This window comes from Dipodomys merriami, unplaced genomic scaffold (assembly GCF_024711535.1).
Source record: "Dipodomys merriami isolate MVZ:Mamm:240054 unplaced genomic scaffold, mDipMer1.0.p SCAF_4, whole genome shotgun sequence".
NCBI classification, from domain to species: Eukaryota; Metazoa; Chordata; class Mammalia; order Rodentia; family Heteromyidae; genus Dipodomys; species Dipodomys merriami.
The window spans coordinates 73,358,221-73,373,438 of record NW_027205603.1 but is presented as its reverse complement, the minus strand read 5'-3'; the positions used below and the strand labels follow the sequence as shown (position 1 = coordinate 73,373,438).

General features: G+C 34.9%; 1 protein-coding gene across 4 annotated transcripts in view; it reads left to right on the top strand.

Moving 5' to 3' along the window:
• The window catches only part of Csmd3 (CUB and Sushi multiple domains 3), a 928,259-nt gene that overhangs the window by 564,148 nt on the left and 348,893 nt on the right, over positions 1-15,218 (top strand). The window lies entirely within an intron of this gene.

The following is a 15,218-nucleotide window of genomic DNA, read 5'->3' as shown; positions in this document are numbered from 1 at the left end:
TTCACGTTAAAACATAGCCACACACAAAAAGTAGCATGGTAGTGTGTGCTAGTTCATCCTTGTCATTCCACTTTCTTAAGATGTGGTGGTCAGGAGCATCTCAGTTTGAAATTAGCCTGGGGAAAAATGCAAAATATTCTCTAAAAAGAATTAAAAAGAAAGGACTAAGGGTGTGGCTCAAATGATAGAGTTGATGTAAGTGCCAATCCCTGACATAAACTCTCCAGCCAAAGGAAGAAAAAAATGAGTGTTTACCTGTGTGCATATATTTGTATGTTTGTGATATACAATGTTTAGGATTATATAACTTTGTATATTTTCAAGAAGTTGAATTTAGGTTGACAAGAAGGATGGCCATACTTAAAACTCTAATTTTAATGAGTATAACTGTAGATTCAACAGAAATGATTGGAGAGGGTAGTCATTATTTGGAATAGCCAGAGTAGAAATTAGTGTTATTAAATCCATTTCTCTTTTAGCTCTAATATCTGGTTATACAGCATATCTATTTATTAAAGTAGCATAAATAAATTTTGGAATGAGATGTAAGCATGACATTTTAAAATAGTTTTTAAGCAGTAATTAGGTGATGGGGGGGTGGTGGTGGGGCTTGAACTCTGGGCTTGGGCGTTATCCCTCAGCTCTTCAGCTCACTTGAGCCACAGCACCACTTCCGATTTTTTAGTGGTTTATTGGAGGTAAGAGTCTCAAGGACTTTACTGCCCGGGGTTGGCATTGAACCACTATCCTCAGATCTCAGCCTCCTGAGTAGTTAAGATTACAGGTGTGAGCCACCAGCACCAGGCAGGTGATTTGTTTTTATGGTTGTTTTTACAGTGGTAGGTGTCAGACTCAGTGCTCAATTCTAGGCAAGCATTCTGCCCTGAGCATTTTGGAGAACAGCAAACTGAACTTCATCAATTTAGTGTCTCTTTCCCATCTTCAAATGTTATCAGTTTAAGAGGCTGTAGTCAATACAAATGACTATGAGATTACTTTTAAAAAATATTTTAAATGATAACAAAATAGTCAAATAAAAAGAGAAAAATAGTAATGCATAGTTTTTAGATACCGCTCTGTCCTGAAGCCTGTTCCTTAAATCATAGTTTTCTCTCCCAATTTTGGGCTATATTAGAATATCGAAACAAAATTTGTTTGAGGTGGAAGGAAATAGCAATCATTCATTGAGATTGTGTGTAGGATAGGAAAAGAGGTCTTGATGAATACTTGGAGGATCTAGAGAAGCATGATTGCTTTACAAGTAGGACTAATTCCCAATTTAGGGAAGAGTGACTCTTGGGGACATTTATTTCGTTTGGAATACCCCTGCCTTAGGAATTGTTTCAAAACTCCATGAAGAAACATATATATATAGTAGAATGATATATTCATAGTATAATAATATAGTAACTATAGAATATGTACATATATTCCATATATGTATATATATTTTGTGGAATAACTTCTTTACAGGAACTGAGGATACAACTTGAATATATCTTTTAGTATGTAAAGCCAAACTGTGTGTCTTCTTTATAGAAGCATCCTAAAGCCATGAGAAATAGTGTTTCGCTAGTTATTGGAGGTGGAATTGTTGGTTATTCTAACATTCCTTTAATGGGTCTACATAAGGATTTTCAGTGTTGAAAGAGAACTTCCCCAAAGACCTCTTCCTTTTCTCACCAGTTTCCCACTCATAACAGCTTCTCTCTCGGACACTGTTCTCATGTCCACACTATCCCCATATCTAGCTTGGTTGTTGTTGTTGTTTGTTTCCTGAACAATAGAAGCTGCATGATCAGTATCTGTGATCCTCTTCTCTAAGTATTCTCAGCATCTTTCTCCATGGAATTCTTTGGTTTTTTATAGTTTAAATGTGTCCAGGAATCTGTTCTATTAGTCAAAGCACTCGGAAATTTGGGAAAAGGAGGAGAAATGCACTGTCATAATAGCATTTAGATTTTGTTTATCTCCTCACCTCACTCTGAGCATTTGTATCTCTTGAAACTTGGATATGATTCTTTCACTAGTTATTTACTTGAAGGGACTAATGGAGCCCTAGATTTCTTTTTTAGCAATGCTAAAAAGAGCCATCCCTGACCCCTCAAATGACAGAATCCTTTAACATTCAGTAAAACTCCAGATAATTTCTAGTCACTAAGATTTTTTCTGTGACCATTAAAACTATGTGCAAGATAAATTGTGTATTTGACCTACCAGAGAGATTTTCCTTTGAGGTTCTGGGAAACCCATTTATCTCTGTCGCCCCATATTCTGTTCATCCTGAGGGCCAACTCCAAGTGGCGGAGACAGTCTGCCTCATTTTTTGCCAAAAGATTTTATCCCCATTAGCTACCCCTCACGTATTCTGAGCACTGTTTCTTGGCTTTTTCCTTTAAAAAATCTATGAATAATTCATTTTTCTCACTTGCTTTTTAAATTTTTTTTTACTTGCTTTACCAGATTCATGGATTTCTGAGACTCTTAGTAGTGGAATTAAGTCGGTGATTATTTGGTAAATTTGCTCACAGTCACTTAGTTATGAACTTGATAACTGCAGTCTGTATCTATCTTTATCTAGTGAATGTCAGTAAGACTTTTTACCATTTTCTCTGAGTTCAGCACAGAGCCAGAAAAATCTCTTTTTAACATTTGTGTACAACTCAATTCATCTGTCTACGTATGTCTTCCGTGTGAAGCCAACTGGCAAGAGATGACAGTTTTGATGGATTGGAGTCACAAACAGATGCCCAATGTGTTCAGTAGGGTTCAGAAACTCAAATGTCCAAAGGAGCAACAAAGTAACTAAAATACATTAAGAGCTAATGAAAACACTCTATTCCCATAACGGGCAGGTGTTTTTTGTGAGAAATAATTACAGATAAATATTTTGGTACCTAATCACAACAGCTCCAAACAATTCAAGAATAATTCTATTGAAAATTGACATTAGCCTACACAGACAGCCCTTTCATGGACACACTGCTTAAATATGATCTATTGTCACAAATAGTTTAGCTATAGTATTTTTTCTTGCATGGCATAATTTTCCCCAAACTGTGTTAATCTCAGTGACCTATTTACTTGGCAATTATATAATGCCTGTATCTTAACATGCTTCCCCTCAATATGATAAATATGACATATTACAATTTTGCTAATAATTTAACCATTGATAGTACTATAGCAATTATAAATATTATAGTCATTTGTCTTTTCTTTTTATTTGAGATGTAGAAGCTTTATACATTAACAGAATGGGGTCAATTCTTTTCTTAATGCCCCATTAAAAGTATTGTCACATGTAAAATTCATAGAATCATTATCATCATTGTCACTATCATTTCCACTATTTTTCTCCATCTCTGTTTCCCACAGACTTCTACATAGAATCCTCTCTTCACTAAGTATTTTTCCCTCTCTGTAATCAATTCTCCTTACTCTGTTCTATACTTTCGCTCACATGTGTTCAACATCTCTCTCATGCGTAACACTGTAGTTAACATGAAACTTACTTCACTGTACTGTATGTTTCCCTAAGAATGAGGAGTTCATTAGGGCATTGATGATGCATGCCACCAATTCTAGATATTCAGGAGGCTGAGACCTGGGCAGAGAAGTTCATGAGACACATCTCCAATTTACCACCAAAAAAGCTGAAAGTAGAGCTATGGCTCAGGTGGTAGAGTACTGGCTTTGAGTGAAAAAAGAATTCAGGAACAATGCCCTAACAATGAGTTCAAGCCACAAGGACTGTACAACACAAACAAAAAAATAAATAATTGAACTCTTCCTTTTTCTTAGGCAGAAAGCACCATTCATTTAGAAAGAAAAGCACGAACTAGCAATTTCCAATGATATTTTGGAAATCCATGAATAGAAACCACAGGTTTTCAACAGAAATTCTGTCTCCTTGGAAGCTTGGTGAATACATTCTCCACCTTATTATAAGAAATTATGCATTTTCAAAGCAGAGAGATAATGTTTTTGACATATCTTTTTAAGCTACTTTCTGAGTTGCATTCCTACTTTATAAATCCTTGCTTCTATATTTGCCAGCACTAAAACAGCCAGTGAATCCCAGAAGAACTTAAAAGAGATATGAGACTTAGGATAAAACAAGAAAAGTTCTCTTCCTAAGTGTCAAGCAGTGAGTTCTAAGTCATTTTGAGTTTTCAGATTTTTTTTAAGCAAGACAGTTGGACATAAATTAATTCTCCTATCTCTGTAGCAGCCACAGAAATATTTCTTGAGTATGAGGATTTAGTATTCATTGGTGAATGTCATTTTTTAAAATATAAATGTTATTGAAATACTCCTGTGGACTGAGAGATGAGAGAGGGATTATTTGTAAGAGCAAAACTGAGTCAGATTAAAATGAAAGCATTATTTTGTGATAAAATATCTAATCCATGCCATTTATCATTTGTAATTAAAGTTTAGTTAAATAGTTTAGTTTTTAATTATTTAGCATTTTAGGCAAAAATAATAAGTTTGATAAGTCTAAATTATATGTGCTTTTTTACATTTCATCTTAGTAAATATTCAATTCAGAGTCAATTTTGTCTATCTTCCTACTTTCTCTTCATCCCCTTACATGACTGAGTGTTCCAAACTATGTACTATGCCTTGGATACTGTCTTTTCTTAATTTTATTTACTCAGCAGATGATTTTTATTCAGTTTCAAACTTTAACACTTGCAATAATATTTCTCAAATTTATGTATCTAGCTGCATTTTTCACAGTCGGACTTACACCTTTCAAATCCTACTCAACATCACCCTCTAGATGTTGAATAAGCCTCTCAAAATTAACCTGTCCAAGCTTAGTTACACTCCCACATCGAACCATATCTGCTTCTATTACAGACCTTCTCCACCACTGTGAGTATCATTGTCAGTATTTCAGTAAATCAGACCACATTCTTTCAAGCATTCTAGACTCTTTCTTCACTTATGTGCTGTAACTGATGCCTCAGAAAAACTCTTTAGCTCTCCCTTTGAAACATATGGAACCCAACCATTTCTTATTTCTTCCATTCCAGACATCCTTGTAACAGCCACCAGTGTCTCTGACCACAATTACTAGAGTGGGGGAGGGGAACCTTATAAGGTCTCTCGTTCCTATTCGGCTCTGCTCTCAATATGGAAGACAAAGTGATGTACCTCTTTTCTAAAAATACTTGGTCTCTAAAGAATTCTGCCCTGAATAGTAGCTTGCCTTTCTCTCTTAAAGCTCATATAGATAGTGGAATTTGTAGTTTACATTTAAAAATGGAGATTGAGGACATAGCACAAGTGGCAGAGAGCTTGACCAGCAAGCATAAGGTTCTAAATTCAATCCCCCAGTACTCTTCAATAAAATATGATACATTTAGAAGTGGATTACAGTTCGTTTTATCTGTGACCAGCCAAAGGTTTCTTCATATTGTTTTTTTAATCTGGGTCTCAAGAGGCTCTTATGCCTAGATATATTACCTACTTTTCTCTTCCTTTTGTTCTGGTTTTCTGTGTCCTCTACCTATTTCACTGTAGCCAGCAATGCCTTCTTTAATAGAGTATACTCTTCCCAACAGAAGTGAAAATGGAATATTGGCCTTCTGGATTACATGATCATGTTCCTGAATATGATTAGTATATAATGCATTCAATGGACTGCTTTATAAATAATAAGGGTTTCTTTTAGTGAAATATATTGGAAAACTCAGATGAAACTATTGTCTGAAATCTGATGATATAAATAAGATGTTCACACAAATTGACTAATAAAAGGTTGCTTCTTTCTGGAGGAGACTTATAAGAATTTCCAACATTCTTATTACAGCATCCTTCCTTACATGGAAAACAATATAAGCAAATGTCTGACTGAAGTAGTATAAAGCTAAATTTTTGTCATGGTTTCTCATTGTTACTGCAAACCTTGATAAAGGGAGACAATGTCAAACTCATTCCATAGACCTGGACAAAAGAAGACCACATCGAGAACTTATCATTTGACTCTTCTATCTCAATTATGTCCATAGCTGACACCTGCTAAATAGGCTAATCCCTCCTGAATTCTAAGATTACTGTAAAATTATTGCAGGAGAAAATAGTTCTGGACCAAGGATATGGATGCAAAATGGAAGAGCCTGAGATTTCCTTTCTTTGTCCTGTTCACAGCCAATCTGCAGGCCAAAGGATAGACCCTCAAAGTTATCTTCACTGTTCCAAATTCTAAAGTGCCTCTTCCTATTCTCAAAGTTTCTCTCACCTCAAACAGGCATTTTGAGTGAATGGGTAAATGGAAATAAGAGAACACTTAAAACTGGACTAGGACATCATATTTTTAAATACTCAAAATGATTAGAAAGAGTGTCTTGCCAACATGTTTTTGGGGTGAGGAGACAGATATTTGACAGTGCATGCTTAAAGGCAATACTTAGAAAAAAAGAAAGAAAGAAGAGAATAGAAAATGATAGGAAAAAAAAAAGAAATGAAAAAGAAAGAGGAAAGAAGTAGGGAAGGAATGAGGAAAGGAAGGAAAGAAGGAAGGAAGGAAGGAAGGAAATGAGGAAGGAAGGAAATGAAGGAAAGAAGGAAGGAAAGAAGGAGGGAGGGAAGGAAGGAAGGGAGGGAGAAAGGGAGGAAGGGAGGAAGAGAGGAAGAAAGGAAGGGAGGGAGGGAGGGGAGAAAGAACAATTTCCTGTTTTGTTCCACCAAATGTCAGAATGTTTTGTAAAATGCTTACTCAAGCAAGAATTTTCTTGCCCTCAGAATAGAACTCTCTGAAATTCTATGGCACATAAGACTTGCTACTTCCTTGTCAGATATCTAAGAAAATTCTTTGAATGAATAGGATGGAACTGAAGTCACTGCAGAACTATTTGTAGAGAAGGCTAGTCTTGCATTTCTGATGAACTTCCCTTTGAGGATTAGGGTTTTCCCCTTGAATCTTAATTAGCCTCAGAGGAAGGGACCTCCTCCTCATTCACACACATTACATTCCCATTGGAAAGAATTCTTTGAGAGCAATTATGTCAACAATCTGAAGCATATAACACAATTGATTTGTGGCTGTAAATAGCCAGAATGTTTGTTTACATGCATACACATTTATATCTAACTATAAACATCTATCTTATTTATTCATATAATATGAAATTTCAGGTCTCATCAGTGTCTGTCATAAGAAATTTAATATATCTTTAATATATACTTTAATATATCTGTAAAGTTTTTCTTACAATTTTCACTGAAATAGCCATAAAAAAGGAGAAAGGGCAACCAAGAAAGTGAAAAAAAATAACACACAAAACAACATTGAACTGGGATTCAAGCTTCCCTTTCATTTTAGCTCTTTAATCTTAATGCTTGATTCCTTAGTTTGTCTTAGGGTTAATGTTAGAGAAAGTTGGAAGTCTGACAAGTTAGAGGGGCTTGCCAAATGAATAAACATCAAGCAGGTTAAGAAAAGGAAATAAAGAATAAAAAGTGGAGCCACCATTATTAAATAAGGTGCCACTAGGTTTTATCAGGCAGCCTTGTACAGAACAGTATCTATCAAATGAAATGCTAGTATTACTGGAATGTCCCCATTGTATACTTGGTCCTAAATCTCAACATTCATATAATATAACAAATATGGGGAAATGGAAAAATGAGAGAGAGAGGGAGGGAGAGAGAGAGAGAGAGAGAGAGAGAGAGAGAGAGAGAGAGAGAGAGAGAGAGAGAGAGAGAGAGAGAGAAGAGAGAGAGAGGGAGAGGGAGAGAGAGGGAGAGGGAGAGAGAGAGAGAGATTTTCAATTTGCATTTAGTCTGTTCTCAACAGATTAAAAAATTAAAATACTTGGGGCTGGGAAGGTGGCTCAGTGGTAGAGGACTTGACTTGCATACCAGAGGCTCTGAGTTCGATAACTCAGCACCACATAAGCAAAAAGAAAAAAGCCAGAAGTGGTGCTGTGGCTCAAGTGGTAGAGTGCTAGCCTTGAGATGAAGAGCTGAGGAACAGCTCCCAGGCCCAGAGTTCAGCCCCACGACCTGACCCCCCCCCAAAAAAATTAAAATATGAACCACAAATCAGGAATGCATATGTTGATAGTCTGTTCTGGGATACCCGTTCTTGTGCTAGGGTTCTAGCAGGTAGTGCACCTTCACCCCAGCATTATCCCAGTCCTGGACCCCTAGTTTCATTAGACTGTTTGCCTCCCTAATTCATTTATTATCAAGTTCTCATGTTAAAACACAGACCTCATAATCCCCAACTCCCTTGAGAACACCTGACTGGCACTTCCCAGATGGAAGAGTCTCTCCACTTAGAAAACACCATACTTCCCTACCATTTTCATTAGTCAAGGGTCTTTCATTGTATGCAGTCTGAAGCAATTTGGACTCTCATTGTGTAATTTGAATGAGATCCTTTTCACTAACTTTAATACCGAAACGAGCCCATGTTCCACTCTACTCACTTTACTTTCTTTAGACTTTAGAAAGATAACATTAGATAAATGAAATATGTCTATCATATTTCTCATATGCTCTTCTTTTTTATTCTTTCAAAGAGAAGATCAGAAGCATCAATCTGCATTTCACTAATATACTCAAATCTCTTCCTCATCCCAGCAACTTGTGAGATCACAATCTTGAAAATACAAATCACTTACATGATGTTATGCTTCATTGTGGGCCATGGAGCCTGGAGAATAAACTCAAAATAAAGATCAGGATAGGAGATCTTGTTAATCTTAGGGTTTCTGGGTCTCACCTTGCAATTACTAGAGGATCATTCTGGAAATTACATTTAACAAGTTCCTTAAGTATATGCTGGTTTAAGGGGAAACAAAGGAGGAGGCTACAATGTGTGGTAAGAAATGTAATCATTATCTTGCCCATGTAATTGTAACCCCTCTGTACAGTATTTTCACAATAAAAAAAAAGTCTTCAAAAAGCCCTAATTACTGCCTAACACCACAAACTTCCCCTCTCTTCCACTAACTGTACATTGAAAGACGGCAACAAGATAACACATTTGACTTGTTCCCACACAAGCTAGTATGTCTCCTTTCATGTCTGTATTCATTATCCACTTCTCCCTGATCCTCTTATTGGTTCCTAATCTGAACTCCCCTCTGACAACTTTTATGTCAATATTTTTTCTTCTTCCCCTAGAGTGCTATCTGTCTTCACTTTTCCAGACTGTCTACCCACTTTGAGTGTGCTAATATAGTTTATGTTACTGGTGACTATGTTTCTTCTAAAAAAATATGTCCTAAAGTTTTATATGATATCATACAATTGTATTTTTTCTAAATTCCATCAGAGTACATTATCAAGTATGTAGCAGAAATATTGTACATTAATAAATGGGTAAAATATTATTGTGAAACCACTTAAAAAGAGGTATTTATAGCTTCAAAATAATATTAGAAATATTTAGAATGAATATTCTGCTTTTCAAGCTTTCTAGCCATCTCTTTCTGGACTTAACCTTTGGTAAAGAGAGGAAGAAATGTTTAAATAAATATCCCCTTTAGAAAATTAATGAATAAATATAACACAGAAGTAGTTCCTAAACTGGAATCAAAATATTTAATTTTAGTTTCAGATTTGCTACTGTTTAGGCTTGTGTTTCTCATCAAATCATATTTCATTATATTTCTCAATCTATAAAAATAGCAAAATAAACAATATAGCAGTTATTTTTAAAAGCAACTTACCTATCAGCTTATTCTAAACTACAAAGTACTTCAAATTGTCCTAATTGATAAATCAGTAATGACTGGACCTTGACCTTCTAGCCAAAATGGAAATGACTTTTAATTGTATGGAAGAAGTCAGACATTGAAAAGAGTAGAGCATTATCATGCTGCATCTTGAGAGACTTGGAGAAAAAATATTACTGTCAGTATAGTAACATCTTTGTACTCTTTCATGAGTATGAATGTTTTCAATAGCAGTTAAATAGGCAAGGAAAATTTTTATTCAGAATTATTGCAATAAGTCAGAGTTAATGTGTTTATGACTCCTGAAAAGGATGAAGAGTTTTAATGTTTGGGTAGCTGTTTGCAGAGGAGAATGGGGAATGTGATAAGGTCACTTATGTTTGATAATGGGATGTTTTCATAATTGGAGTTTGTTAAAGATATCATCCAATCTTCCCACAGAGACTAACAGGGATTTTGGTTACATTTCAAAGAGATGCTTGCCAAGTTATTGAGAAAGACATTTTGGATTGTAAAACTAGTAGTCTGAAAGAAGATTTATATTTCAAACAAACAAAAAAAAATAAAACATGAGTTTTCAAAATAAGTGTTCTTCACCAAGTGAGATAAGGAGCTTAGAGCTCCAGATGTGACTTTTTATTATCTCTTTTGAGACTTCAAGACCCTTCAGTCTCAGCAGTGATTCCCACATGGCTTCTCATATGAGACTCTTCACTCTTTTGTGTTCCCCATTTTGGTGAATAGAACACATTTATATCCGGTCATTCCTATCACACACCAAAAGGGTCTTCAATTGCACATGCTGTGTCACGCCATCCGTAAATGTTGTTTGCTTCAACCTCCTAAATATCTTCTTCATCTCCACAATGTGCCAGGCTTATTTCTGAATTTTGTCAGTTGTGGGACTTGAACTTTGGGCTTGGCAATGTCCTCAGATCTTCAGCTCAAGGTGAGCGCTCTACTGCTTGAGCCACAGTGCCACTTCTGGTTTTCTAGTGGTTTATTTGAGATGAGTCTCATGGACTTTCCTGCCTCAACTGGCTTTGAACCATGATCCTTCTGAGTTGCTAGAATTACAAATGTAAGCCACTGGCATGTGGCTTTATTTCTGAATTTAATTATGCCTTTCTTAGTATTTATTATAATGTCCAAACTGATCTCACAAGCCTCAGGTGTACTATCTCTAATCCATAAGTTCCATTTAAATGAAAGCCTTATCTGTGTCTGTGTACACCTATGTTCCATGATACAAGTGAGTAGAAAAACAAGTGATCCAGAATTATGGCTTATACAGCTTTCAAATGTCACTATAAATTAATAAACCAAAATCTTTCTGAAAATGACATGGATGCAGGTGTGTACAAGAAAATAAAGAAGTAAAAAGGACAAATAAATATAGGCTACAATCAACCTTACAGGAAATAAAAAGAAGATCCATCAATGAGAAAGCCATCTTCAAAGATTGTAATTCTCCTTTTTAATTCAAGGCCTCTGTAAGGAAAAAGATGACAGAAGTTGGCTGATATGTGTTGGAATACTGTCTTCCAATGACAGTTCAATGTCAGGTGTTCTTTTTCTCTGTCTTCACTTTTTTTTCCTAATAAACTTTTCTATCATCTTTACTTAAGTTCATGCCTTGCCTGAATTCTTCTCTTGCCAAATGCAAGACATGAGGTTAACTGAGATGCCTTACATTTTGGTAACACAATGTCTATAAATTTTCTATTGCTTACATATCACTCCATGATACAAACTCCTTCTTGCATCATCCATTCTCCCTTCTTCCTCCTCTAAAACATGTGCTGGAATTATTTAGAATTACTATACTGACCCAATTCTCCATACATTTGCACACTGTATTTCTTTTACTTCTAATATCTTCCCCTCCTGGAGAAGTCAGATTTCTCCTTTCAAACAGAAAACTGTCTATGGAGGCTTTATCTGTGTCCTCAATTTTGAACAAATTCTTGTTATAAAATTTATCACATTTTGCATGTTATTTATGTTTCTGTGTTCATTAAATAAATGAAGAACAAAGGTTGAGTAACTTAATGGCTTTCAGAAAGACATTTCAGTTAGACCACGCAAATCCATGATTGCTAATGTGCAAATTACTCTCATTCTTTCTGCATCAATATTCTTGTCTATATTAACATGCATATATAGCTGAATTATTTTGAGCATTCTATAAGATAATGCAGGAAGATATCTTAACAGAAATCCTACAACACTGGAAACATTCAGTAAATGTTATTGTGTTGCATAACTGGTTGAATGAATGAAAGAAAGAATGAATGAGACATTAAAAGTAACAATATGGTCTTGGTCTCTTTCCTCTTTTTATATTTTCCACTTTCTTTTTCAGAAAAAGATGGTTATGGCCATTTAAACAAAATTTTTCTTATAAGTACTACCTTTGTAGTTGAAGACATAAGAGCTTATATTAGGCCTAAAATGGATAAGCATTTCTTAAATTTCAATAGCTTCTAGGAATTTTTTCACATCTTAGAATAATATAGGGGGTGTATAAAATGTATGAAAATGCATGCTTTTAAGGACATTTCTGCTTAGGATATGTCAAAAGTTAAAAGTAAAACTATTTAAAAAAATTAGTAAATACTACAGGCAGCTTATAGACATAGCAAAGTGCAAGGCTTGTTCAACTCAATATCTTTATGCTTGTATCATTACTCATTTTTCTATTAGGTTTATCTAAAATTATTATCTCTTCCTGTACCATTATTATGGCATCAAAGCTCACTCCTTTTGGGGGGGTATGGTTCCCTTCTTTCTCCTGTTTTTCTTGCAACAGATTATATGCAGTTGTTTTACTTTACCTCTAGAATATTTTCTCTACACTTGGGTAAGACACTTTGTGGATATGATCTTCTGCTGCATCTTTATTGGAAGTTCTTTTTTCCTGCCATCTCCTTTTTAGACTCTTCAATCAGTTGCATTTTCCCAAATGACACAAAGTGCAACCTTTTCCTTAGGCTACATACCTCCAGGAGAGTTTCTTCCTACATGTTTGGAGTAGCAATCTTGGGAAGTCCCAACCCCCAAAGTGAAGATAAACAATTTGAAAAAAAAAAAAACTTACATATGCTACTCCTATACTATATCCCCTTGACACTTTGGGCAGAGGGATTAGTGCAAATATCACTTAGCACTTTACTGTTTAATCTTTTCTTGCTCATTACTTGTTAATTTTATGACTAATTGCTTCATTTAATGATGATTAGACTGAATGCACAAAAACTTTTTTTTCTAGAACATGAGTTGATAATATAGCAAAGATTTCTGTTTAAATGCTTTAAAATTTTAGGTCTCTCAGTAAAATATTTAGATCTGTCTTTTAAAATATGGAACTGTAAATGACTATACTTTTATTTTTTGAAATACATAATAACCCTTCAGGAGACCTCATTTTGAGTCATCATAACTAGAAGAGTAAATAATCCTTATGAAAATGGTCTCCTTTGAAAACTTTATAGGAAAGTCAAATTCTGCTGAGGGAAAAAAATCAGTTTGTTTTTCTTTAATGAAAGTTGTATTTCATACAAACATCCTAGTCCATTTCACATAGGAAATACTCAATCCAGCACATGCCTGTAAACCCAAAACTAATGAGGCTAAGGCATAAAGCTTAGACAAATTTGAAGCTAAAGTGTCAGAAAGATCCAGTCTGGAATATATGAACAAACAAACAAGAAAAAAATAAAAATTTACTCAAATGTGTATCATGTATTTAATGCTTAAGTCAGTGTATATACTTACCTATTCTTACTAATTTTTAGTTATCTTTAAAAACAACAGAGAATAAAAACAGCATCTAACATAGGTTTTAGAAATTATGCAAAACAGAGCTGGGAAGGTGGCTCAGTGGTAGAGTGCTTGCCTTGCATGCATGAGGCCCTGGGTTCTATTCCTCAGAACCATATAAGCAAAAAGTAAAAAGCTGGAAGTGGTGTTGTGGCTCAAGTGAGCTAGAGCACTAGCCTTGAGCTGAAGAGCTGAGGGACAGCGCCCAGGCCCAGAGTTCAGGCCCCAAGACCGGACCCCGCAAAAAAATTATGCAAAACAAAATAAAAATAAATTATTTAAAAAATAAAAAAGAAAGAATGCATGGAATTTTTAAATACATAAGTATTAATACTTATGTATTAAATACATAAGTAAGTCATAGAAGAGTATGTGTTGAAACACTGAGTTATTGCACACACATACATATCCTCATAATTTTCAACATTTTTTAAAATTCTACTATTTTTTATATCTGGGTTCTGGTTGAAAACAGAGCATGCAAATGTTGCTGAGCTATAGCATAAAGGACAAAAGAGAGTAGGCAAGAAATACATAAAGCAAGATCTACTCTACTTGTAGGTTCAAAGAGAAATATGACATTTTAAGGTCATCATGAGATGTGTAAAGTAACAGATAATTGTTCTGGCTGATGAATGTAGGCTAGTTTAATGGATTCTGGGATGCAAATCTCTCTATACGTCAAGGATGAGATTATAGTAAATTAAACTAAGAGGCATCTGCAATACTCAAGAAATAGGAGTCAGCTTGAGACAGATTGAATGTAGAAATAAACATTAAGGATAATGGAACTAAGAAGAATGAATGCTTATAGGAGATGGTGGTTTCATTTGTCAATATAGGAACTCATACAAATGGACTATTCTATTTTTTTATTGTGAAAATACCTTACAGAGGGGTTACAATTAAATAATCACAAACAAGACTATACTAAAACTACCAGTACAACTATGTTTATTGCAGCATTATTTACCATAGCTAAGTTATGGAACCAACCCAGATGCCCTTCAGTAGATGAATGGATCAAGCAAATGTGGTATATATACACAATGGAATTCTATGCCTCCATCAGAAAGAATGGCAAATGGACTATTTTTGAGTTCTTGTTTTCAAAGAGTTTATCAATAAGTGATTTTAGCACTTTCAAGCTCCAGCAAATTTATCAAGTTGCTTTCTCTGTAACTTAGAACATCTACACAACAGTGTTTATAGTAAGTGATCTAACCACTGGAGTCTACTGAAACTTTATGTTAGCATCATGTTTTCTATTGTGTTTGAACTTAAGAAAATGAAAAGCATAAAATACAATGAATTTGATGTTGAAAAAGGGATCAAAATACATATCTAGGAAAGTGAATATATGTCTATAAAATAGTGCAATATTATTCCAATAGATGGACCACAAGCAAAAAGGTATTTTAGCAGACAAGAAATAAATTTATAATTGAACCAATTGTAGCAGTAAGTCTCGAAAAGAAGAAGGTCAAGGTTTTGGATAGTGTATAGCATTGACTATCAGGATTTGAAACCTGAAATAGTAAGAGATAAAAAGCAATGATTGCAAGGCAATGGTGGCTTACAACTGTAAACCTAGCTATTCAGGAGGTTGAGATCCAAGAATCACAATTCAAATCCAGTGTTGGCATGAAAGTCCTGAGACTTTCCTCTAATTAACCACACACACACACACACACA